At 40.2% G+C, this 25,709-nt stretch overlaps 1 pseudogene; it reads left to right on the forward strand.

Moving 5' to 3' along the window:
• The first annotated feature begins 22,403 nt into the window (after nucleotides 1–22,403).
• On the forward strand, nucleotides 22,404–23,369 carry LOC147626378 (germin-like protein 8-5 pseudogene; annotated as a pseudogene).
• The last annotated feature ends 2,340 nt before the right edge of the window (nucleotides 23,370–25,709 follow it).

Here is a 25,709-nt window from a genome sequence, read left to right on the forward strand (position 1 = left end):
TCTTTATAACCTTGTCCAAAAGAGACAATTGGCTTCTACATCAAGAGCCACAGAAATGGGAAAACATACTCATGTCTAATGAAACGACTCTTATGAGAAATGTGGCTATAACAGCATGGTAAAACCACAAGAATTTATCAATTCTTCGAATGGGAAACCAAATTCTAATATCGTTGAGATCTTTGTATTCCACACATATATGATAAGACAAAGAGGAGGACCGATGAGAGAATTACTACTCGGTGAGGTTAGCCCCTTTTTCTAGGAGGAAGAAACAATGAAAACCATATCAAAATCACTTCTTATACAGTCACTGGCCTATTTTTCTAGGAGGAAGAAGCAGTGACAGCCATTAAACGATCACCTATACGGTGAACAACCCCTTTATCTGAAGGAAGAATCAATGAAAAAATCACTTATCAACCTATTCGCAGTTGGGTGCCATTGTGCTGAAGTGATTATTTGCAATTGAGTCCCCTCATGATTTACACTTGGGTGCCCATCGTATAAGTGAGTGTTCACAATCTTTCCTATAAGCGAGTGAGTGAGTGCAATCGAGACCCCCTTGACCACCCTTTCCATTATTTTGTCATTTTGCTTACACCTTTTTAGGCTTTGTTCGCTTGCTTCTTGTCATTTTAACCACCCTTTCCATTATTTTTTCATTTTGCCTACACCTTGTTTTAGGCTTTTTACACCGTTTTAGCCTTTTTCAACTTGCTTATTGTGACCTTGTTTTAGGCTTATCGGTGACCTTGTTTTAGGCTTATCGTGACCTTGTTTTAGGCTTCTTTCACTTGTGTCATTTGCATTATCTTAGCATGCTTAAAGTATTTTTCGAGATCCAATTCAACTTGGCTAGTGAAGTGTTTCATTGATCCTTGATGGTATGAATGCCTAAGAGATTTACATGTCATGACATCTTGATGTTGGCTTGCTCTCACTCATATGGAGGCCAATTCTTCCAAGAGTGAGATCTATAGGGTGATCCTCAAAGCTCTCATGTTGTTATAGTTTACCTAGTAAAACCTTCACAAAACAATCCTTATCAAGAAATCCAACTTACCTTCGGTCAAATTCTCCACATACACATTCTTATTTTCCACATCAATTCTCAAGTTCCACATTATCACGTACAAAAGGAATGCATAAGTGTGATCGCCTTGCTTACATAATTCTTTCTAGAATTCAAGTGAGCATACCATGGCATTTGAAGCACCACATCACATTCTCCATACAAAGGAGCTATGAAGAAGCAAAGCTTGCTAATAATATACATCCTTGCCTGCAAAAGCCTCACTTGCATTCATTTGCATTCTCATATCTTGCACATTTGACCCAATAACGAACATATATGTGGGGCAAACATCAAACATAAATAGGACCAATTGTCGGTCTTGCAATTGTCTCCATGCTTTATATACTCTTTGCCTCTCTAGAGGCTATCTAATATTATGTTATACATCTAATAACTACACATGTAACAGAGTTGACTTCATACTCTTTGGCTTTAAAGGCATCTCAGCGCATGATCCTTACTTCCATATTTGAAGCATCTCTCCTCTTTTAAGTAAGTTTCTTGTAAGAGACACCATCAGTTAAGTTTCTTGTAAGAGACACCATGAGTTTTCTAGTTTCCCCTAGAATTCCTTCGAATACATCATCATGCATTTATTGAAAAACCTTGAGTCCTTTTGGTTGGTTGTCCACCCTTAGGCTAATTATAATCATCCTTCTCCTTGTCCTTATACATTGCTAGAATCTATGTGGGACTAAATCCAATTGATGTGTGTGTTCTTTGCATTGAGCAAAAAGCCTATTAATAGTTAAAAAGTCTCATTCTTCGTATATTCTTCTAGGCCTTGTTGTATGATAGCCTGAAGGCCCAATTTATTTTTTTCCTTTTGTTCCAACTTAGTCATCTTAAAATTTTTTCTTTTGTTCCAATTTAGTGATCTTCAAATTTTTTGATTATGTTCCTCACTAGTGATCTTCAAAAAAGAAACCATCACCATTTGTCCACCCAAGCAGTGACACTAGAATGACCTTTGTGACTATATTTGAGCCCTCGGGCTCTAGAATGTCTCTTGTGGTGACTAGGACTTATGTCTCTTGTGGTGACTATGACTTATGTCCTAACTTTAGAGTCTCGACATGGGATTCTAGTATAGTAGGCCATGGTAGGCTAGGGGGCTCTTTGCTAAAGCTAAAATAGCCATGGGGTTTAAAATACATGACCGAGAAATTTTCCTTTACAAATTATGCATTGCATTTCATGTTTACATGCTTAGCAAATGTTTTCAATGCCAAGAAAGACATGAATTCATAATGAAATTTGGGTTTTTTTGTAGGATGGGAGATTGGATGTATTGGCACCTGCTCTAGTACTAGCCCCTTTAGCCTAGACATATTATTAAATAACGAACAATATAGTGTGGGAGATAGCTAGCATAATTGCTTTCAAATAGAGAACATTTCCTTCTCATATTTCAACAAATCCTATGAGGACACCACTTACTCATGCCGACTTTAGGTTACAAATCTAAAAGGAAGCATGAGGATGAAGATCATCACCAAAAGAGGGAAAAGGAATTTAAAGCAAGTGACAATGCCATCAAATTTGAGACTTGTCATGGGGAGTATGATGCTTTCAAAGCTATGTACTTCATTTCTCAATTTGATTTGGCATTACATTTAGTGGTGAGGAGTTTTTTTAGAAGTCCAAAATCCGGCATGTAAGCATGTATCTAAAGGGATCAATTGCTCATTGAAAAGCTCTCAACGAGTACTTCTGTGAGTACTTGGGTTGAATTTAAAACCAAGTTTCTTGCTTAGTGTTTTCATCAAATTCCATGAAGAACATTAGAAAGAAGTGGGATTGGGTCAAGAAAAATGATGGAAAAACAAAAGGAACTTTGAAAGTCTATGTTGATAGGGGCTCATTTTATAAACATCATCACAACAAGCTAGATTTCATTCATGGATAAAAGAGCATAAATTTGACTCACTTATTGTATATATTGTGATGAGTGTGTGTAGTGTATGTGTATGTATGTACCAACCATGCAAATGTGATAACACCTAAACAAATGAGAAGTGTCATAGTTGCTTAAATAAGTGAACATAATCCTTCAAATATTCCCCTTAATGATCAACTTATTTTACTTTACACCCATCACATCTCTGAAACTCAAACTTGAGTTTTTTAAAGTGGCTTTGAGTGAATATTTGAAACTTGTTCTTCTATTCTCTGCTTCTACTTGAACTTCCCCTTGTGTTTATAAATGTTTTTATGTGATTTGTCCTTAAGATTTTAAACCCATTTGGTTTCAATTACTTTCTTTCCTTTTGGTAATGGGACAAGATTCCATATATCCTTCTTTAAGATGGATTTGTATTCCTCATCCGACGTTACTTCCTTTCATTTCTTACTTTGATATGTTTCAATATAAGATTTTGGTTCAAAACTTTTCAACATATTTTTCCCCTTTAAATGTCACAAATGACGTTATGATACATTTTGGTGACAAGTGACATATCGAATCAATTGTAAAACATCACTCCAAATATCATGCATAACGTTATAATAATGACACTAGTTGAGCTTGAGTTTTAAGAACGGTGTGTTTAGAGTGAATTTAAATGTCACAAAAGTGTGACATGTATATTCACAATTATTACGTTGAAGTCACACTTGATGCGGAGATATTATTTGACAAGAACCCGCCTATAATCTTTTCTAACACGAACATGCACACAACTATCTCTCTCTCTCTCTCTCTCTCTCTCTCTCTCTCTCTCTCTCTCTTTGTGGCAATCTGTTGATCTAGTAATCGTATCACCTGTGTGCTCATAGTGAAAGTTTGATCATGTATATGAAAGATTTGTATATTCATTCACATGAGGACGCATCTTCTTGTTCATCTCTTTTTTAGATCATTGTTTAAACAATAAGCTTTCTTTGCTTGTTTTAGTTAGTCATCTTGTATAATAATGAATTAACATATACATATTGTATAATAAAATGAATGAAGATATGCATCTTGTACAATAAAATGAATGAGGATATACATCTTGTATAATAATAAATGAACATATACATATTGTACAATAATGAATAGAACTATACATTAAAAGCATAGGATGTTTAAAAACAAAGTGACAATATATATGAGTACATATATGTGGTGAAATAGTATATTGTAACATCCACAACATCTATAAATATCCATGATAGAATCACTACAAGACATGGTCAAATCCATACGAATAACAATTATTATGTCAATGCAAAACATGGTGAAATGATGAAAAAATAGTAGCTATCTATAAACTACCAGAATCAGTATGGTTAAATCCACAATGGATATTTGTATAGATAAATCCATACAAATGTACATTGTTATATCAATGTAAAAAGTGGCAAAGTGACCAAAAACTAGCTATCTATAATAGTAGTGTAAGTACCCTAATGTAAGTTATATCTCTCAATATTCCCAGAAGCCATATGATGTCTGTCATGTGATGTTTCATCCTCATTGTCACCCTCACCACTCATATCATAAATGTCTAACATGTGATGTTTCATCCTCGTTGTCACCATCACCACTCATAGAATATGATGGAGACACCTCTACACTAGACTCATGTAATGGTTAAATATAATTAACATTATTAACACATAATATATATTATTTTAATGATTTAATAATAAAAATAATATACAAGAATTACAGTTGAAAATAATATGCATACATAGATTTAATGAAAAAATAATATACAAGAAGTGCATTTGAAAAGAATATGTACATACCTCAACTACTGGCTCGACTCCATGCTTTGGCAACTACTTCCTCACCCATGTATATCTATGAATGAACCCATCTCTAATGTCATTAACTATGGGAGCATGTGCATAACCTTTAGTCTACATTTTTTCCCAAACAAAACACAAGTTTATTCATATAAATGAGGATGCATGCAAGGTAATTATAAATAGAAAGACCGATTAACTTACAAATCTCGCTATATTTCCTCCCTTTTCAAAGTGGCCAATAATTTCTCGCCTTATCAGCTCATATGTTATTGTTAACCCATTTTATTGTTAACAAGATTTCCACACCCAATTATGTGCCAAATCATCAGTAATCTACATCAAATGCCAAGGATGGACTTACCAAACTCAAGTACAAGCTTTGGGAACCTGCACGGCCACAATTTAAGTGTATGTGAACACATATGGCCATGTGTATAAGGTAATTTCTTTCATAATTCAAGGAAACTCTCCCATTGTGAAATTCAGCTTTCCCTCTTGCTTAAAACCTATCTAATCTTCTGAGTCTAATGCATGCTAGTTAGTGTGTGTGAGGGATTTAAGGTGAGAGGAGGGAGTAGTGTCTATAGTGCAACGCAATGGTGTTTGCAAGAGAAGGCAAATGGTATGCTACCCATGGTAGTGGTGAGCTTGGAGACCTCAAGGATTACGAGCTCAGCCATCAAAAAATTCCCCACGAAACATTGACATGAGTAGAGGTGAGTGATTCCTAGATGTTAACCATTGTAGGGGGTTAACAAGGTTGCCACACCCAATTCTATGCCAAAGCATGAGTAATCTACATCAAATCTCAAGGATGGACATACCAAACTCATTTCATGAAGCAATGGTATCCAAATTTCAAACTTAGATGGGCACCCATAAAGGGTTGATGGATAATTAATGGCACTTCCTACTCCAACAAGTTTTGAAATGTGGTGCCCATCATGTCTTGTATGGGGCACATATATGTGGAAGTACGGTAGATAGAGTCTATGATGTTATGAAATTGGAATGGATACAAGCTAAGGTTATTTGAGCATGTGAATGGATGAATGTAAAACACATGGAAAGTGCAAGGGTGCACAAGGCATGTGAGCATTTATGAACACATGGATGACACAAGTGTGCAAACATGTGGATGTAAGTTATATGAGAGCTACATATGGATGTATCAAACTCATTCTCATAATGAAAAAATAGAGTTTTTGATTAGTACTAATTTATACCTTAATCTTTGCAATCAGCATGACTACTATGCACTTACTATGTCTCTCTTCATTTTTTATCCACCATTGTCTTCATTTCCAACACTGAAATATCACTTAGCTAACTCAAATTCGCTTATTTCAACATGGTATCAAAGATAGGTCACCATTCTATCCTCAAAATTTTGCATTAGCACTAATTAGGAGCTGCATTAGTTGTTATTAGGCTTATCATTAATTAACCTTATGCTCTGCATAGAATGAGTGGTTGCCATTGGAGGCATTGATTCTCCTATGTTTATCAACCATTTCACAAATCCTCCTAGAACAAGCTAGAGGACCTCAGGGCATCAAAGCACACCAGAGAAATTGAACAAAACGCGAAGAAGTGGATGGAATCTACTCTCATAGTAGCTCGAGCTCCTCTCATGATGATGAAGCGAGGATAGCTCCACCACTCGATGTTTCACACATTGATTAGCAAGAGTTCATGCCATTTGTAATTAACTATACGACAACTTAGGAGGGATGTCACATTACATTGAGGACCAATTACAGAGATGACTTAGGAGGGATGTCACATTAGAGTTCATGCCATTTGTAATTAACTATATGACAACTTAGGAGGGATGTCACATTACATTGAGGACCAATTACAGAGATGACTTAGGAGGGATGTCACATTAGAGTGAGGACCAAACTTAGAGATGAGTGATGATGAATAGTCTTACTTGATTCCCTTGTAAGACATGTTTGATCATCTTCTTATGATTGTATGATCATAGAGCAATCGATGCATGGATTACACAATAGCTTCCTTTTGATTGGGAAGAGTTTAACCATTGCTATACTATAGCTTCATTCAATATTATATGGATGCAAATTGTGGTCTTTACGTTGCTCAAGATATTCGTGTTCCTCCCAAGGGACGCAAAGTCATTCTTATGAGTTTCTAGGCCACCATGACATAATTGGGTTGATTTGTTTTCATATTGTACTTAGAAAGCGGGTTCTTGGCACCCTCTTACTTGTATCTTTAAAATACACTTTTTTTGGAACCTGTCGGCCGCCGCCCCCGGCCCCAATGTGGTGTAATGTTTCTTTTATATGTTGAGTGAGAGTGGTATCATGCTATTTGAAATTATTCTCTTTTATGGTCATTTAATCATAAGATTAAGGGCTCTCTAATCCACCGTGCATTACATTGTATCTGAGCTGAGATTTCCTTCCTATTATGTTGGAAGAGAGTGCTGGAAGAACTCTCTTGTGTTATAGTGATCATTAACGAGAGGCCACTCACCATCACATATTAGCACTACAGCATCTTGTTGAAGTCTATTTGAGGATTGATGAATGTTTTGGAGATAAAAGAAGTAGAGGTAAAGAATATCAAGAAGCATATCAAGGATCAAGAAGAGCTTCTCAAGCGACAAAAGGAAAATTTGGAAACTCAACGGGCTCTTTAAGTTGTAGACTCATCTCAATTTGGGCAAGATATATCTATTTTGTTTGTATTCGGTTAAATAGATGAGGAGTAAACCATGGGAATTGGCTCTCGCTTTTTTTTTTTGTATTTGGTTAAATAGATAAGGAGTAAACCACATGAATTGGCACTCACTTATCTTCTAAAGAGGGGGGATGTGGCCATTGGATACCAGGATGGTGGTGACCTTGCTTTGGTTAACCCCCCTTGTTTTCTTCCCAATGGTGTGGCTACGTGGACAGGGGGGAAGAGTCCATGGACCATGATGGTGACCTTGCTTTGTCAAACAACCTCCTTTTCCACCCGACGGTGTGGTTGCTTGGCTAGGGGCACGTGTCCATGGGCCATGATGGTAACCTTTCTTTGGTCAAACAACCTTGTTTTCCTCCCAATGGTATGGCTGCTCGGATAGCCATAGAGTATGCCGAGAATGTGATGGCTACATATGTATCACTTCATTCTCTTAGTATCTCCTTCTTACTTAACCAAAACTCCTCTATGTTACTCATGGTATTCCAACAAAAGCACATGTAGAAGGAAATGATGATTTGCAACCACATTGGCAGGCAAAGAGCCTAATGAGAGTGGGGCTAGTTTGAGGATATTACTACATGATAAAGGCAAGATGGCTAGTGACGCCTTGGACAACCCTAGAGAGAAAATAAAGGATAATGTTTGGAGCCTATGGCTTGCCATAAAGCAAAGATGCTTAGTACATGAATGGACAAGGGCAAAGGTGAAATGTAAGGTCTCTTGAAAATAGCAAGTGATGTTTGGTAAATGTTAGGAGAAAGGGGGAGTATTATGTGACCCCTCAAATGATATAAGAGTTGTGCTAGTCATAGGACTAAGGACTTATGATTCGACCCTGTCTAAAACAACTTTGGGCAACTGCCCCCACAACTTTGGTATTTATCAAACTTTGTGGCTAGTCATAGATGTGGTTGAAGATAGAGATGTCTAGAAACATCAAAAAACTAGACATTCCTATGGTGTTTGTGCCTAGTGGGCTTTTTGGTACAACCCTTCCAGGATCTACTCCTATGTGGAACATACTCAAGATATAGACAAAGGAGAATTTGTACAACCCTTCCAGGCTCTACTCCTATGTGGCACATACTCAAGATACAAACAAAGGAGAGTTTGTACATAGTACTACACTCTTAGAGCTACGTATCTATCATGACATTTTTGGGAGACAAAACTTAACATAGAAAGAACTTACCCTAACATTTGTCTAGGAATAACTCTCATTCGACCAGCATTTAATGAAATGTGCTAGAATTTAATACTAAAAGTGCTGACATGTAATGTTATATTTACATGTTCGTGGGTATAATTTAATGGTAGGCCAACAATGCTAGAGCTCGCCGACCACCACATGAGGTGGCTATATAATAGATACCCCATTCTCTTGCAAAAAACATCTCATTCCTCAAGAGTTCATCAAGCATCTTAGTGAGCATGTGTGCCTAAAAGCCTTAGGGTTTCTAAAGCATACAATTCAACCTTCAAACATCCCCTGCTTCATCCCCTAGGTAGCATCGAAGATCCTCTCATCTTCAGCGAGCATATGTGCATACCCTTAGTGGACCTGGACTTGCATACGTGACTTCATAGAGTCTTCTATAGTGCTATTGGGTTAGCATATGGTTCAACTAGCATTCGGTCTTCCTCATCCTTGCGTTTGGCAGTCCATAGTCATCATTCACATCCCTATACCTGTTCTCCAAAGTAATACAAGCAAATACTCCCTCCTTGGAGGGGGGGTGTGCGTCGTCTTCAATGTGGGTAATTGGGACCCAATCTAGTGTCGACTCTTATCTTCTCTCTTGACTCTTCTCTCTTAAGTAAAGTGGATTGCATAAACTCACGAGTTTAAAGAAAGCTTTGTTGCATGTCACAATGGTCAACCTATTGCATGCTAAATGAATGAATGAAGAATGACCCTATACCTCTTTTTTAAGGATTTTGATGGCAAGTCATATGCTGGTTGGCCATCCCTTTTCAACAAGGTCAGCAAACATGTTCATGTTATGCCCCAACCATTGGGCAACTCCAGGCACCTATCAGGCTACTAAAATGGCTCTAATCTGCCCATAATCTTCCTCCTACTTTTCCTCTAAGGAGACTACAGGGAATAATTGTGCCTACACGACACGCTGCACCGGATTGTGAATTCTAACCGGTGCAAAATACACTAAAGGATGAACACTGAGATTCTGTACGACGGAGATACGACCTCCTGCTTGCTAATTTATGAAAGGATAATTTGTCTAATAATTTCCATGGACCCTGTCACCCTTCTTTTCTCCCTTCTGAATATGTACAACGGAGATACCATCGTCTCACACAGGGATGCAACCCATTGAGATAACTATAAGTGCAAGTGTCTAGGAAGCTTATTAAGCCAGGAGATGGGCCGAACTGAGGGTAGATAAGCCATAGGACCCATAAGACACAGGCCAGGCTGAACATGCAAATTTCAAGCTGTTTAGCACATGCACGGCAAGATGGGCATCAAGGACAGTAGTCAGGACAGGCTGGGAGCCGTGTGGGCCAGCCGTACAGCCTCGTGGCAGTCCCTATAGGCTGGTCATGGGCTGGTTGGCCATATTGAGCAAGGCTTTTTCAGGTCAGTCGAGCAGGCTATAAGTAGAGTGCCCTTGCTTTGCCATATTTCTCCTCTCTCAGACATTGAAGTTCAAACGTCAAGAACCCTCCACAAAAAGCAGATCTTGGTCACTATCATTGTACTCATCATAATGTGGAAATACTATAAGGTGGGGGCCTTAAGTGGGTTGGTTGTTGGGACCCACTTGGATGCACAATCTCTCTCTCTCTCTCTCACACACAGGAACGGCCCCTTAGTACGGTTAAGGTAGGGTTGTTGTGCCCATCGCCTACCTCTATGAGAGGATAATGAACCAAGTGTCATATACCCAATGCCATACCACTTAAATGAGATTAAGGGGGGGCTTTGACACTCCAACGTGCCGGAATTTCCAGCAAAACAACACCGTTCTATGAAACATTCAAGGTTTGTGTGCACCGAAGGGGACTTGAACCTCTAACCACCTAGTTTGAAGCCAGGTACTCTATCCAATTGAGCTATCAGTGCTTTCAGAAATAAAAGAACACGCTTTCCCTGTCTATCTTTGGTAGGCAATTCAGTGGTTTCTGGAGCACCACTTGTTTAGCATCATGTGGATCTAGAGTGCCCAAAAGAGGAGCCCCATGCAGACTTTGAGGGTGCATCCCCTCATGGGGCTTGTCCACGTTAACGCGCCATTGACTTGTTCAAGAGGCAGTTTTTCGAGCTGGTCCACGTGGATGGTTTTCTAACCACGCACTCTTCAGGAATGACCTAGTAATGTAATAGGGTCTCTTAAAGTTGCTTGTGGGTAGGTACTTGCAGCTTGTAGAGGGCACGAGTGTTGAGACTTCGCCTAACATGGGTGATTTCGCCTTCGTTCAAACTCCTATGCAGAAAGCCATTCCACTAATGAAAGCAGCGAGTCATGCCATGTATATAGCCAGCCTTAGTGAAAAGTATAGCGTGCAGCCTTGGCTACAGGAATATTATTAAATTCGTTACTCATTGCATGGGTGAAGAGCCTAGGCCAGAAGAATGCACCTTTGAGAGAAAAAGTGGTAAGGCCAGGGAGCCACTTAGCAATAGGAAAGTGCACGAATAGTCCGAGATCCGGCCTCTCCTCATTACAAAAAAAACAGATTCAAGGAGTGACCGACAGATTCAGGTAGCTTGCTAGCCAAGTGAAGTGGTAGCTTGCCTAAGGCAGGTTCCCCTTTTTGACAACGTTGAAAAAACAGGCCGGAAGGGAGAGAAGACATTTTGAAAGGCGGATTTGACCGGCAGGGAGACAAGACCAGCAGATTCCCTACCCTCTCAGTGCCTCAAACGCCCTAGCACACAACATCGTGGCCCACGAAGACACTATTTGCTCTCCGATTTCCACACCAGCTCTTGCACAGCCAGGGGCATCCTATCGGTTTGCTGACTCTAAATCAAAGCACCAATTTCCTTTCCCATTTCCTCCTATAGAAATCAACGATTAGACCGTCTAGTTTCACACATATTTCTTGTTGTCGTCTCGAGATTTCTTGTTGTCAAAACGAACCGAAATCTAGAAAGCAAACATCATTTTCTTTTCTTTAATCAATTTCAGATCAATAGAATGTGGGTTTGTTGCCCATTTGATCCGTCCCTCGATTGGTGGATCGAATTCCCAGTGGAGGAGTACACATCCCATGCGATTAGATTGGGTCCTCATACACCCCTTCATTGTTTTGGGTACATAGCAGTACCCGGCTTCGCCAACGAACTTTTCAGCCACTTTTCGTGGACCTCGAAAAACCAACCGCGAAGCAGGTTTCCCAAGGTCCCCAGGGAAGAAGGGGCCACCCTTGTATCAGTTGCTGGAAATTTTGGATCGAATGACTTTTCCACTAAAGGGAATCCTGCAACCTAGAGGATCGAAGTTCACTAGAGGTTCATGCGTAGCAAGTTGGCATAACTTGGTAGTACCTTAGTCCTAACCTTGGTTGGGACATTGGTCACGAACATGGCCCGTAAACGGAAACACTCGGTGGGAATGAAAACAATAAACACGTTAACTTTTCGGTAGTGAAGGTGTGCTAAGTAGGACCTCCCATTCTAACAGATTAGTTAACGGTACCATTACCATAGGCCGGCTCGTATGACTATTCGCTTTAGTGCTCCACGTGCCCCACGTCTCGAGGCGGTAATGGGTCATAGAAAGATGGATCCCTTCAAAGGCTTTATACAACCTGTAGCACAGACACTAGTTTATAGGGTGAGATGAGGGATTCATTAAGCCCCCATCCCTGTAGGCTTGGGCTAGCATGCACCTATTCTTTCTTTCTGGGGGATTCATTAAGCCCCCATCCTTGTAGGCTTGGGCTAGCATGCACCTATTCATTAAGCCCCCATCCTTGTAGGCTTGGGCTAGCATGCACCTATTCATTAAGCACCTATCCCTGTAGGCTTGGGCTAGCATGCACCTATTCTTTCTTTATCAATGGGATTCAAAGGAAATTAATCCACCGTGGTCACACATACATAATTAGAATTGCGAGAGATTGGGTGGCACATTTGGTCACGTCAATGGTCCAAGCTTTTAATGGACATGACATCACCGCAGTCGTCGAGATGTACTTTACCAGTTTCTTATCTAGTAGAATGAAACTCTTGGAATTGTGCTTCATATGACATAGAGGTTGATTTTTCCCTTCCCGCTACAACAGATAATGGTGGTTTGGTTTCTCTCTCGCTAGAGATATATCTACTCTAATCCAATCTAAAAAGAGACGACACTAGCGTTATTGGTGATTGCATCACTGCTCAACACTGACCGGATACCCATTCCAGATAATCATTCTTAGAAACAACTTCCATGACAGTAAGCGTAAACGCATAATTAGTTCCACGGATCTCGATGCACTAACCATGGTAAATTCCCTCTCATTATGTAAAAATGGAAGTCTAATTCAAAAAACCAGGTACAACATCACGTTTAGCACCTAGGAAAGGTACAGCCCGATTATAAGGTACATTAGCCAGAGTTATAATCATACATAAATGAGTCTTGGGCTAGTACAACCACTCAATTGTCCACTTCTGGTAGACGTAATTAACCCAATTCCGGATCATCCTTTGAAATCATGTAACTGTCAGAAGTTAATGACTATTCATTGGAACTATTATAGTCTGAATACTCATAAGGTCGGGTCGACGGCCAGCCCTTCTCTAGGTTCATTTGCCTCCCTCCAAACTGTACTTGCAAGTTTCCCTGCACAGCTCTCCATTCTTATTAACACTTGAAGAGTATACTGTTATTTCGCTAGGTCCTCAATTCTTTCGGGGATAGACCGTCACACTCTGGTGGATTGAACGGTGATATTCCCGACAAGCTTTCCACCAAAATTTCGCAACGTTCCTTACTGCAAGCAGTTGAGAACCAAAAGGGTGGAGTATAAGCACTGGTCCCCTTCGGTAAAGTGCTTGTGCTCATTTGAAGCATATTGATGATGATCTCTTGGTTGGTTCACGCCAATAACCATAAGCAGAATGGCCATCTGCAAGGCGGATCACCCTACGTCCCGTTTTCTAGGATTGATTCTTATTCTACAATAATCTTCGAATCATTGATGCCCGTTCAACAATTGATTCTTATTCGAATCTTCGAATCATTGATGCCCGTTCAACAATTGATTCTTATTCGTAGTTGGTATGCAAGGATAGATTTGTTTCCTCCTCGAAGAACTGTACGAACTATGACGTAGGTTACTGCTCTGCCCTTCAGGGTAATCCTGGGAGGGACTCATCTGCCCTTCGGGACTCAACCAACTATCGATGTCTACGGCGTTGGGACTGCACTTTGGGGCTCAACCAACTATCAGTGTCTACGGCTAACAAATTCACTTCGTGCCCAAACGAGCACGCAAACATGGGGATTTATTCATACCCTTATCGAATAGGGTGTCATTCACAATGACAAGGAACGTTAGCTCGAAAGCGGTCAACTAACGGGCACAAGTGTGTGCAATATTTTCATGAAGGTGTGACTTGGTTGGAGAAGGCCTTGGTCTCTTCTCCATAAGCTGGACCGCCAACGTCCACATTGGTCTAGTCCCCATTGGCCCTTAGTGGAAGGGTGAGGTGCATCCACTCGGATAGCATGGGGAGGTCGGATGACTATGGCCACGTCAATCCACTGGTAGTAATTGTCTAGCTTTTGCTACCAACTGATACCCCCATCAGTTTCATTGAGCCGGCGTCTTTTGACTTTACCTACTAGATAATAGATAACTGGTTTACCTATACTAGATAATAGATAAGATGAATGATTTGGACTAGCCACTACCTACAAGCCACTAGAAGAGATCTTTACCTACTAGATAAGTAGCGTTAATCGCTAGATTTTACACTTTTCTTCTCACCCGCAATCGTGTCACATGGCACTTCACTTTGCACTTTTCTTTCCACCCGCAATCTTTTCACTTCATAAATATATTTGAAGCACTTTTCCTCAAAAAATGGCCCCCAAGGAACCACCTAACGAGTATTTTGAACACTGAAATGTCACCATCTCATTGACAACACGAATGAACGAATTGACAACACGAAGTCATAGTCATGAATTGACAGTACGAATAGTCACGAGAAGAATGTGCATCCCGCTCCTACGATATTGACTCATCACACGGGCAAGACCATGGGGACCGAATAGCACGAATAATTGGCACGGATCATGACGAATTCACACTAGTAATAACAATAAGAACACATATTCCGTTGACACACAAGGAGTATTAATGAAAGAAGTAATATATCAATTTAAGAAGAGAAATATTAATATTAATATTAAGAACTAAAACATAAATGTTAAGAATTGAAATATTAAGAACGCATCCCGCTCCTACGATAATAAGAAGAGCCAGTTGAAATATTATTATTAAGCACCTATTACAAAAGAGTAGTATTCACAAGATTCTCATCTAGAAGTTGCTCATGAAGCAGAGTAAAGCTCCTCCCCTATATGACCTTGTTGTTCCTAGAATGCTGTGTCCCATATTCTTTACCTAAAGATCATGAAGCTGATATCCCTCTTGAGTCCATGCTATATCCCAAGAAAATAAATTTGTGGTTTTTTTAATCTTATTTGGTCCTATATGCATCTAGAGTATATAAATAACATTCACACTTTATGTGAAGCTAAATGTTTCTAGCTTGACCAACGATTATATAGATTTTGTTGCACTTGGTTGGGAGTGTAGACAATATTAATAATTGCCTTGCCCAGAAAGATCCAAAAAGAATATTTCCATTAGGGATACTCCTTGTCATTCCAACAATTGCGGGATACTTACCTTTGAAAGAATATTTCCATTAGGGATACTCCTTGTCATTTCAACAATTGCGGGACACTTACCTTTGCAACGCCTTACTTTTTCTTTAAAAAAACCAAGAACAAACAAACATTGTGATGGAGATATCATTATATGATCTGATATGAAATAGATGCACATAGTTCATGGTAATAATGCTTCAAGATGGCTTATGCATTGATGAAGTGCCACTTGCTTACTTTTTATTAATGTCCACATCACATATGCATTTTGGAGGACATATGACCTTCAATCTTTATTTGATGTTATATGGGAACCTCATTGGATGAGGTGGAGGCTCATACATCCAAGAAATGCTCAATTTCAGTTTTCTCTCTATGGTTAGTCAAATTGCACTTCATAGCATAATGGCAACAATTTTTGAAAACAATTTTTTTCCTCATGCCCACAAATTGGGTGTCCACAGTTTGGGCGGGCTCTAATGTGTAAAGGCCTTAGATGACCAAGAACACCCACCGTTGTATTTATTCGAATTTGGCATATGGGTGGGGCAATGAAATGAAGTAAAAGGAATGAATCATGCTTTTGTTGTGGATTGATAAAATAAGTGATCAAAGCATGCCTGATAAGCAAATTACACTATATTACGACTCCAGAGGGAGGCCAAAACGCCATGCTTTTTTCAAGCATCAAATCTTGATTGTAAGAATCTCACAATTTTGCATGTGCTTCTGTCTACCACTAAGTTCCTACACCAATATCCAGCCACAGTCAAACAACCTAATCCAAATACTTCTACAAACATTCAACACATTCATCATGAAGGATCAGATAATGTCCATGGAACTTGAGATTTTCTCAAACACAATGATGAGTGCAATCCTTGACTGCTAAAAGTCTGCTAACATATAATTCATGCTATGGCATCCTGCTTCATGTCATCAGTAACCAAGAATAAGTGCAGGCTTGTGTACCTTGCTACACAATCACACCTTCACACACAAACCATCGTACCGAGTTTACATCGTGTATCCAAGGTAAGCTCAGCCATGACAAATGCACTACAACTGAAGAGCAAGAGAACAAAAACATAGCCTTTTTTACTTGATTGGCATGGAGGCCATAAGCATTTCCTTTAATGCATGCCCCTTGGAATAGCTGGTCACTGATTTGCCCGAGAAGGAATCACTTGTTGTGGCATGGCAGGTAAGATCCACGTATTCTTAAGCTTGCTTGCAACATGATAAAATGATGATGATGTGTAATCTATCCAAGATTACCACATCAGAAGTGTTATTGCATTGGCTGCCCATATAATGGATGGAATGTACATAAATTGGATATCAAAACAACCTTTCTTAATGTGGACTTGCATGAGAAGTGTATGTAAGTCAGCCCATGGGTTTTGTGGTGCATGGTCAAGAAAGGAAAGTATATAGATTATAGATAAAGCAAGACATTGTATGGCCTCAAAGAAGCTCCTCAAGCTTGGTATGAAAAGATACATGCTTATTTGACTAGCCAAGGCTTCCAGAATAGTCCAATGGAGAGTACCCTCTACACCAAGGTGGACAAAGAGGATTTGATTATCATCATCCTATATGTGGATGATATGTTGCTAACAGGGACCAACAATAGATTTGAGATGTCAAATCTTGGGCTGTTACACTTACCCCACCAGATCCTCCTGCACATTTCCTTTGTAGCCCCAGGCCACCGTGTGATTACTTGACCTCTTGCCTCTAATAAGTGACCCCAAGGTCACTTATATATTAATAACCCTCTATTATTGTCAAAACCCCAAAGGATCTCCTCGAAGAACGTTCCTGGTACGAGACTCAAAACCTATAAACAAACCAAACAAACAAGAAGGGGGTGCAAGCCTGACTCACCTCCTAACCATGACAGCCGTGGGCAAGCCCACAATCTTGGCTGTCCCCACCGAGCTACAAGCTGAGCTTACTAGGTTGACATACAATCGCTACCCTCGCGGGCCTCGAGATTGCTGCCGGCCTCAGCTGCATAAAGCAGGTGCACGTCTGCACTAGATCCAGGCTCCAGACCATAGAGCTCTCACGAAACATGCATGACTCTATATGACTAATGACTAACCTTGGCCACCCTTTCATAGGCTCTTGGCCGGTCATCGGGCGTCCACACTTGGATGCCCGCCCGTTAGTTTATCCCTAACTCAGCTCGCCAATCAGCCTGCCCAGCTCCAAGCATACCGCCACGAATCTACCCTCGCGGGCCTCGAGATTGCTACCGGCCTCGGCTACATAAAGCAGGTGCACGTCTACACTAGATCCAGGCTCCAGACCATAGAGCTCTCACAAAACATGCAAGACTATATGACTAATGACTAACCTTGGCCGCCCTTTTATAGGCTCTTGGCCGGTCATCGGGCGTCCACACTTGGGTGCCCGCCCGTTAGTCTATCCCTAACTCAGCTCGCCAATCAGCCTGCCTAGCTCCAAGCTTCCCCAAACCTCGAAGCTAGTCTTGTGTGCGTGTAGCACACGGTAGATACACAACGGTAGATACACATTGGGCACATGTCAATTATTGGCCCTGGCTTTATTTATAAGCTTTTAGCCATTATTAGCCTTAGGCTATTAATTATAAGCTCTTCACCAATCTAGACATCTTCTTGCCCACATGTGGACCCTCCAACCCTAGCTAGGCCCTTAATTCTATCTTAGGTTAACACTAACCTTAATCTTGGATTAGCACATGCCCCTAGCCCTAATCCTAGGCTTGTCAAGACATAACATTATCATTACGTCAGAGAGGCTACATGCAGGGAGATCAGTTTAGTTTACTGTCCTACATGTGAGAACATTGCAAATCTGTTTACTAAGGCATTGCCTGGAGAGAAGTTTGAAGCTTTCCACAAAGCTTTGAGCTTACTCCCATTTGGAGAGTGATTTGCTACCTTGTGCATATTCACACTATCACTACAGAGGGGATTTCTAGGAAAACTCAAAGTGGTAGTGCTAGGTGTGAACATGGGCTTATAAGGGGCACTTTTTAACCTCTATATTGAAGGCTTTTTTCTCCTAACAACCCGGTGTGAAAGGATGCCATATGGACAACATTTTATTATTATGCCTTGTACTTGTGGTTGTGTCCACACAAAGTTATCATTCTAATGCATTCAACATCGTGTTGCTCTCTCTCTCTCTCTCTCTCTCTCTCTCTCTCTCTCTCTCTCTCTCATGTTTTCTACCCCCATTTCTTGCACATTAGGGTTAAGCCTAACCCAACACGTCCCATACAGCCAAGACCCGCCCTATGGGGCCATCGGTAAACCGTCTCCATCAGTATGGATTGGTAAGAGTGGGTTAGCATTCATGGCCCATGTACTAACCATCATAGCACAAGGCTATAATAATACAATAATCCACTTCACTCATAATCCTTACTTATATAGCTTATTTCGATAAAAGTTATACTTACGATATGACTTATAGCTCACTTATGAGTTTTGACCATTCTAATCAATCTGCTTTCCTAATCCCTTGCCCCCTATCTCCCACATTAGGTCAGCTAACCCTATCGTTAGGCATCATCTTTTATTTTTTTCATTAAAAACATATTAACCTTTCCATATTACATGAAGTAATTATTTTTGTAGGCATCAATTTTTTTTAAAATGTAAACCGGTTATTCACACCTTAACAAGTGTACTCTTTAAAACTATTACAACTATTTATACTTAGTTTTAAAATTTTGATTATATGCTTATCCAACCTAAGTTTATTCTGCATTGATAAAATTTCCATAACCTAAGTTTAATCCACGTTTGTATACTTATGTATATAGTTTAGAAAAGAAAATTGGATACTAGTAGAATTTTAGATCTTATTTTTGAACAAAAGTTAATTTAGTAATGTTAGTTTAAAACATCAAATACTTGAACAAATTATAGAATTTAATATTTATATAGTTACTTTTTAAAAAAATTAGTGTAATATATAATAAGAAACAAACCTGATGGAGGATATAGAGATAAACTATAATTTAAAAATATAACTAGAAATAGAGTGCATTTTAGGACATGGGTTTCTCCTTATTTTGTGTAATGCAATGAGTTTCTGATCCAATGCATAACAGTTAGGCTTGAATTGTGGCTACAAATGCGAATGCAACGCATGAAGCTTTGACATGGATTAGTCCCCAATAATATGCATACCAAATTTTGAACCCATAAATTATAGTACAAGGGGAGATCCTCCCCAAAAAAACTGTTAGTATCCACATGATTAAAGCTCATGTATGGTGGGTGGAACATGTCCATGATGTGAGTGTAGGAGAAGAACTTGTGCAAAAACAAATGGAAATTCAGGTTCAAGCCATGGCCATGGTGCCCCTTTGAGAGAGAGAGAGAGAGAGAGAGAGAGATTAAGAGACAAAGCGAGATGTGATAGCCAACAATTGAGAGAGATTGCACATCACAATGACGTTTGTACTATGAGAATAATTCCACCATGTATAAGAGACATAGGGAGATGTGATAGCCAACAATTGAGAGAGATTACACATCACAATAATGTTTGTACTATGATAATAGTTCCACCATATATAACAATAATGATTGTATTATGATAATAATTCCACCATATACAATGATTATATAGGCTGAGGGCCTTATCTTATATTGTTTTATTAAGGGGTTGTTCACACAGCACTTGACAATTACTAGACTCCGAAATATCCAAGAAACCCCTGTTCAGAGTGAAGTGTCAGCTGAGAGTGATACATAACCTTCAATATGATGATTTGGGCTCTTAGATTGCAATCATGTAATACAAAAGCACACAATGATGCCAACACATGAAATTCTCATGTTAGGTCCAATTGCGTACATTAGTCTGTTTATAGACAATCCTCTCTCTAAGTAGGGAAAGTAAGATAAAAAGAAGCCAAGCCTTCTATAGAAGGCTTATAAAAAAGATATCCAAATATTGAGATGTTGGGAGACATCCCTAGCATATAACCCATATTGAGATGTTGGGAGACATCCCTAGCATATAACCCATATTGAGATGTTGGGAGACATCCCTAGCATATAACCCATAAATCATACATAATTAGAAGATAATGTTGGAAGTTTGAAAAACTCACCACGTTGGTGTAATGTCTATGAAGATCATCCTTTGATGTCATTACCAAGCGATTGACACTTGGACTATCATTTTGCGGCTCAAGGGCCAAGGGAGAGTACCTCTTAATGCTCGATTTAAAAGCTATAGTGAAGGATTTGTTGTTGATGTGGCATGGTCGCTGTAATGCAAAAGGATTTCTTGTGGAAAAGCTCCAAAAACTTATCGGTGTGCAAGGTCTTCAATTTGATGAAGTGCCGAATTCTTGATTGTGTAGAGGCTATACTTACGCCAACTTTACCCTAATTTTTGAAAAGCCGCAATTTCTTGTGGCCTCAAGAGCTTAAATTTGTTGGTTTTTTCCATACTTGAGAAAAGCATCAAATTTTTTTTCAAGGCAATGCCTCTGATTTGATGATTATGCAATGCTCCCCCACCTCCCTAAAAGCATATGCAAAAATGTAGTGTAGTTTGGAGGAAGCGATTAACGCAACAAATGAAGGGGGTGGATATATATGGGAATATCAACTCACAAGTCAATGATTTGGAACTTGAGAACTTCAAAAAATTGAAGGTGATTAGGGTTAATCACTCGATTAGTAAAGAAAATCGACGATTGCTTGGTTTTCATCACCCACTTGATGGTTTGCCTTTAAACTTGAAACTCATTTAGCTTGTATCACCGATTAGAAGACCCTAAGAGAAATAAATCATTTTACATGTAGCCCTCAATGCTATAAATTATGTTTTTCCATGAGTTTATGATGTGTTTTCACCACATTTTCTTTGAGTTGAAATAAGCCCCTCGAGGCTCTGTGTTATCTTCAAAACACACTAAAAATCTCAAAGAATGATTCTCTATAGAGGGAGAACAAGGAAAAACATTGCCAGGGGGTGCCTAGGCAAAGAGGAAAAAAGGGTTCTTACTAAATGAAAGGTGATTAATGGGAGTATCATGGATCAAGGCTCTGATACTATATTTGTGTTTGCATGATTAGAGCTCATGTTATGGTGGGTGGAAGGTGCCAATGATGTGAGTGTAGGAGTAGAACTTGTGCAAAGAGAGATGGCGGTTCAAGCCATCGAGATAGTACTTAGAGAGAGGGATAGAGAGAGAGGGAGAGGGAGAGGGAGAGAAAGATGTGATAGCTAATAATAGTGAGAGATTGCATAATGCAACAATGATAATACTTTCACCATGTACAATGATTTATATAGGCACCAAAGCCCCATCTTATGTTCTCTTATTAAGAGGGTGTTCACACACAAGTGGGGGACACTTAACTAGACTTTAAAATATCCAAAGAAAAATGTGCCTTTTGTGCCTTTAAAATGTGGCAAACACTTAGAGAGCTTAGGTTTGTTTCACCCCTACTAGCACATAGACCCCCCCTCTCTCTCTCTCACCCCTACTAACACATCTCTCTCTCTCTCTCTCTCTCTCTAAGATTCATCAGAAAAAAGGAAGGAAGGCGAGTCACAATTATCTCTCTCTCTCTAAAAGATTCATTTGAGAACAGGAAGGCGAGTCACATTCACACCCGTGTCACGTGTGGTCCCAACTTCCAAGGACTTGGACCAACAAATTATGTTGACTCCTTCAACTTCGAGTCCTGCGTGGCACGTATGGCCGGCACATCCGTGGCACGTAGAGGATAGAAGACTACAGCGAGCGTCAGGATACAACATAAATGACAAGGTGATGGTCGGAGACTACGTCAATCACTGTGACGTCCTCCCTTCCGGCAGATCAGATAGCGGGAACGTCGACCGGGTCGGCATGGACATGGACTCTTTCTTAGAGCGGATAGGACTGGTTCCTTGGAGAGCGGATGAGAAGACTCGTTCTTTCCAGCCAGCGGCGTCGTGCAGCATATAAATACGACGTCAGGCGCATGAGGATCGGCGTAGCCTATTCTTCTGATCATCTATCTCCAATATCACAGCTTTCGCTCCTCATCATCTCCAATATCCCAGCGTGCTCACAGTCCGCAAGCCACAGCTATGGCAGCAGCTAGCAGCTTTCTGCTTCTACTGGCGGTGATGCTCATGTCTCCGCTCATATTAGAAGTGAGGGCCGCGGATGAAGACCCTCTGCAGGACTTCTGTGTGGCGGATAACACCAGCATGATCACCCTCAACGGGTTCGCCTGCAAGCCGGCCGATGAGGTGCAGGACGCCGACTTCAAGTTCACGATGCTTGAGCATCCCGCCAAACCTATCAAAGGGCTGGGCGTCTCCGTCAACCTGGCCAGTGCAGCCAACTTCTTTGCTCTCAACACGCAGGGCCTGTCCATCGCCCGCATCGACTTCGACCCCAAGGGATTAAACCCGCCCCACGTTCATCCCCGCGCCACCGAGGTGCTCTTCCTGGCCAAGGGCACGCTCAAGGTGGGCTTCGTCACCGCCACGCCCAACAATACCCTCTTTGAGCAGACCCTCGCCCCCGGCGATCTCTTTGTCTTCCCTCGCGGCCTTGTGCACTTCCAGCTCAACCCCGACGAGCACCAATCCGCCCTCGCCATCTCCGCCCTCAATAGCCAGAACCCGGGCACCTCGCAACTCGCCGCCGCTCTCTTCGACGCCTACCCACCCCTCCCCGAGGAGGTGCTAGAGATAGCCTTCGGCATCGGCAAGGATGAGGTGGAAAGCCTCATTGCCAGCGTCGCCAAAACCCTTTCTTAGCTTGATTAGACGCCGCCAACTTATACACGCACACTCTCGTGAATAAACTACCGTCACAAAGTTCTCTCTCGTGAATATTTCTTTTGAAATAATGACACTGTTTTCTTATCTCACGTGATTGACAAAAAAAACTACATGGGCCATGGCCTCACAAAATTTTATGAATATTGCCCATTGTGTAACTAGGTTTTAAAAACTTGCTTATCACGTTTTTAGAATATAACTATACCTTTACAACTTATACACACTCATAGGTTTATGAAAGAGAGAGAGAGAGAGAGAGAGAGAGAGAGAGAGAGAGAGAGAATGTGTTCTTCATAATCAATCGAGATGATTGAGATCTAGATTGAGATTCAAATCAAGACTCTGAGTGAGATCAAGGTCAAGATTGAGGTTGAGACAAATACTGTGCTTGGTTATAGTGTTTGGGAAATTTCATTTTAAGTCCCTACAGAGGCTACAATGTGCTAAATTGTTATATTTGAGTCTCTACAAGACGAGAGTGAAAGTGTGAGTGTAAGTGTGTTATAATAATTTTCTAAGATTAAAATTGTGATAAGCTTTCTACTACAAAGGTTAAAAGAGTCTGTACAGAGATTATTGCCCATTGTGTAACTAGGTTTTAAAAACTTGATTATCACGTTTTTAGAATATAACTATACCTTTACAACTTATACACACTCATAGGTTTATGAAAAAGAGAGATAGATATTGAGAGAGAGAGAGAGAGAGAGAGAGAGAGAGAGAGAGAGAGAATGTGTTCTTCATAATCAATGGAGATGATTGAGATCTAGATTGAGATTCAAATCAAGACTCTGAGTGAGATCAAGGTCAAGATTGAGGTTGAGACAAATACTGTGCTTGGTTATATTGTTTGGGAAATTTCATTTTAAGTCCCTACAGAGGCTAGAATGTGCTAAATTGTTATATTTGAGTCTCTACAAGACGAGAGTGAAAGTGTGAGTGTAAGTGTGTTATAATAATTTTCTAAGATTAAAATTGTGATAAGCTTTCTACTACAAAGGTTAAAAGATTCTCTACAGAGATGCGATCGCGGGTGGTCGGATGGATCGCGGGTGGTCGGATGGATCAAGCTTCTTTTAGAGTAATACATGTCATTAATGAAGAAAACATAAGTTGTTGATAATGCACAAACTGTGAATGGGAGATATAACTGGATATCTTACCCTTATAATGACATGCCTCATTTTTGGGATACTCCCCAATGGGATAATCCAACCACCAAGGGCAATATTCCTTCTCCCAATCACTAAGCCCATGATCTTGCATCCAAGAGGGAAAAATGCATCCCTTCCTAGAAGAATCTATCCACTCCTCCAGAAAATTTGGCATATCCTCATCAATAGAGTGCTCATCATGTAGTTTCACTTATTAGGAGACATTTAAACATATTTTGCGACTTTTACTAATGAAAGTAATTAGCAACGGACCAATAAGAATAGAGGATTGTGCACATTTGGTCTCCTTTGAATATAGCGAGGGAGACTAGGCTTTAGGGAGGGGGGCCAGGTCTTCAGTACTAATAATTACACTTGTCCCTTTAAAAAAGTAGAGCGTTTAGGGTAGGTATGGTCCCACCATTTTTGTGGCTCAAAAAATCCTTAAAATTTTAAAATTTTTGAGATCCCCCCAAAACTCACTTTCCCCCCCAAAAACCCATCTCAAATTTCATTGTAGTCAGAAATTTCATTTTCAAGTCCGCTTTCCCTCTTGAACGTCCAAATCAAACTCTTCCTCCCTTCCTTTTCCATCTCTATCTCATTTGCCCAACTCTAACGAAACCATTAAAGCCCGAAACCCTAAACTTTCTCCTCTCATTTGCCCAACTCTAACAAAACCATTAAAGCCCGAAACCCTAAACTTTCTCCTCCATCTTAATCTCTCTCCCTTCTCAGAGCTCCATCTTAATCTCTCTCCCTTCTCAGAGCTCCATCTCTTTCATCTTCAAGGCTCCAGTAAAACCCTAGTTTGCACATCATCTTTGATCTCTTTCCCTTTTACTATGTAACCCTAACCTTTCTACTCTAGCTTCCAAGAAGATATGGCCGCACATCATCTTTGATCTCTTTCCTTTTTACTGTAACCCTAACCTTTCTACTCTAGCTTCCAAGAAGATATTGCCGCACCAAGAAGACTAAAAGATGAGATCGAGGAGATATCCCTGCACAACAAGAAGGACGATGATGGTGCTTGGGTGGGAGAGGCATTTCGTAAGAAAACCCTAGTTTGCACATCATCTTTGATCTCTTTTCTTTTTACTGTAACCCTAACCTTTCTACTCTAGCTTCATGGAAGATATGGCCGCACATCATCTTTGATCTCTTTCCTTTTTACTGTAACCCTAACCTTTCTACTCTAGCTTCCAAGAAGATATTGCCACACCAAGAAGACTAAAAGATGAGATCGAGGAGATATCCCTGCACAACAAGAAGAACGATGATGGTGCTTGGGTGTGAGAGGCATTTCGTAAGATCGCTTACGTTTATCTATAGCCTGCTGCA

The sequence above is a fragment of the Cibotium barometz genome, chromosome 22 (assembly GCF_041138505.1).
Source record: "Cibotium barometz isolate CiBa-2024 chromosome 22, ASM4113850v1, whole genome shotgun sequence".
NCBI classification, from domain to species: Eukaryota; Viridiplantae; Streptophyta; class Polypodiopsida; order Cyatheales; family Cibotiaceae; genus Cibotium; species Cibotium barometz.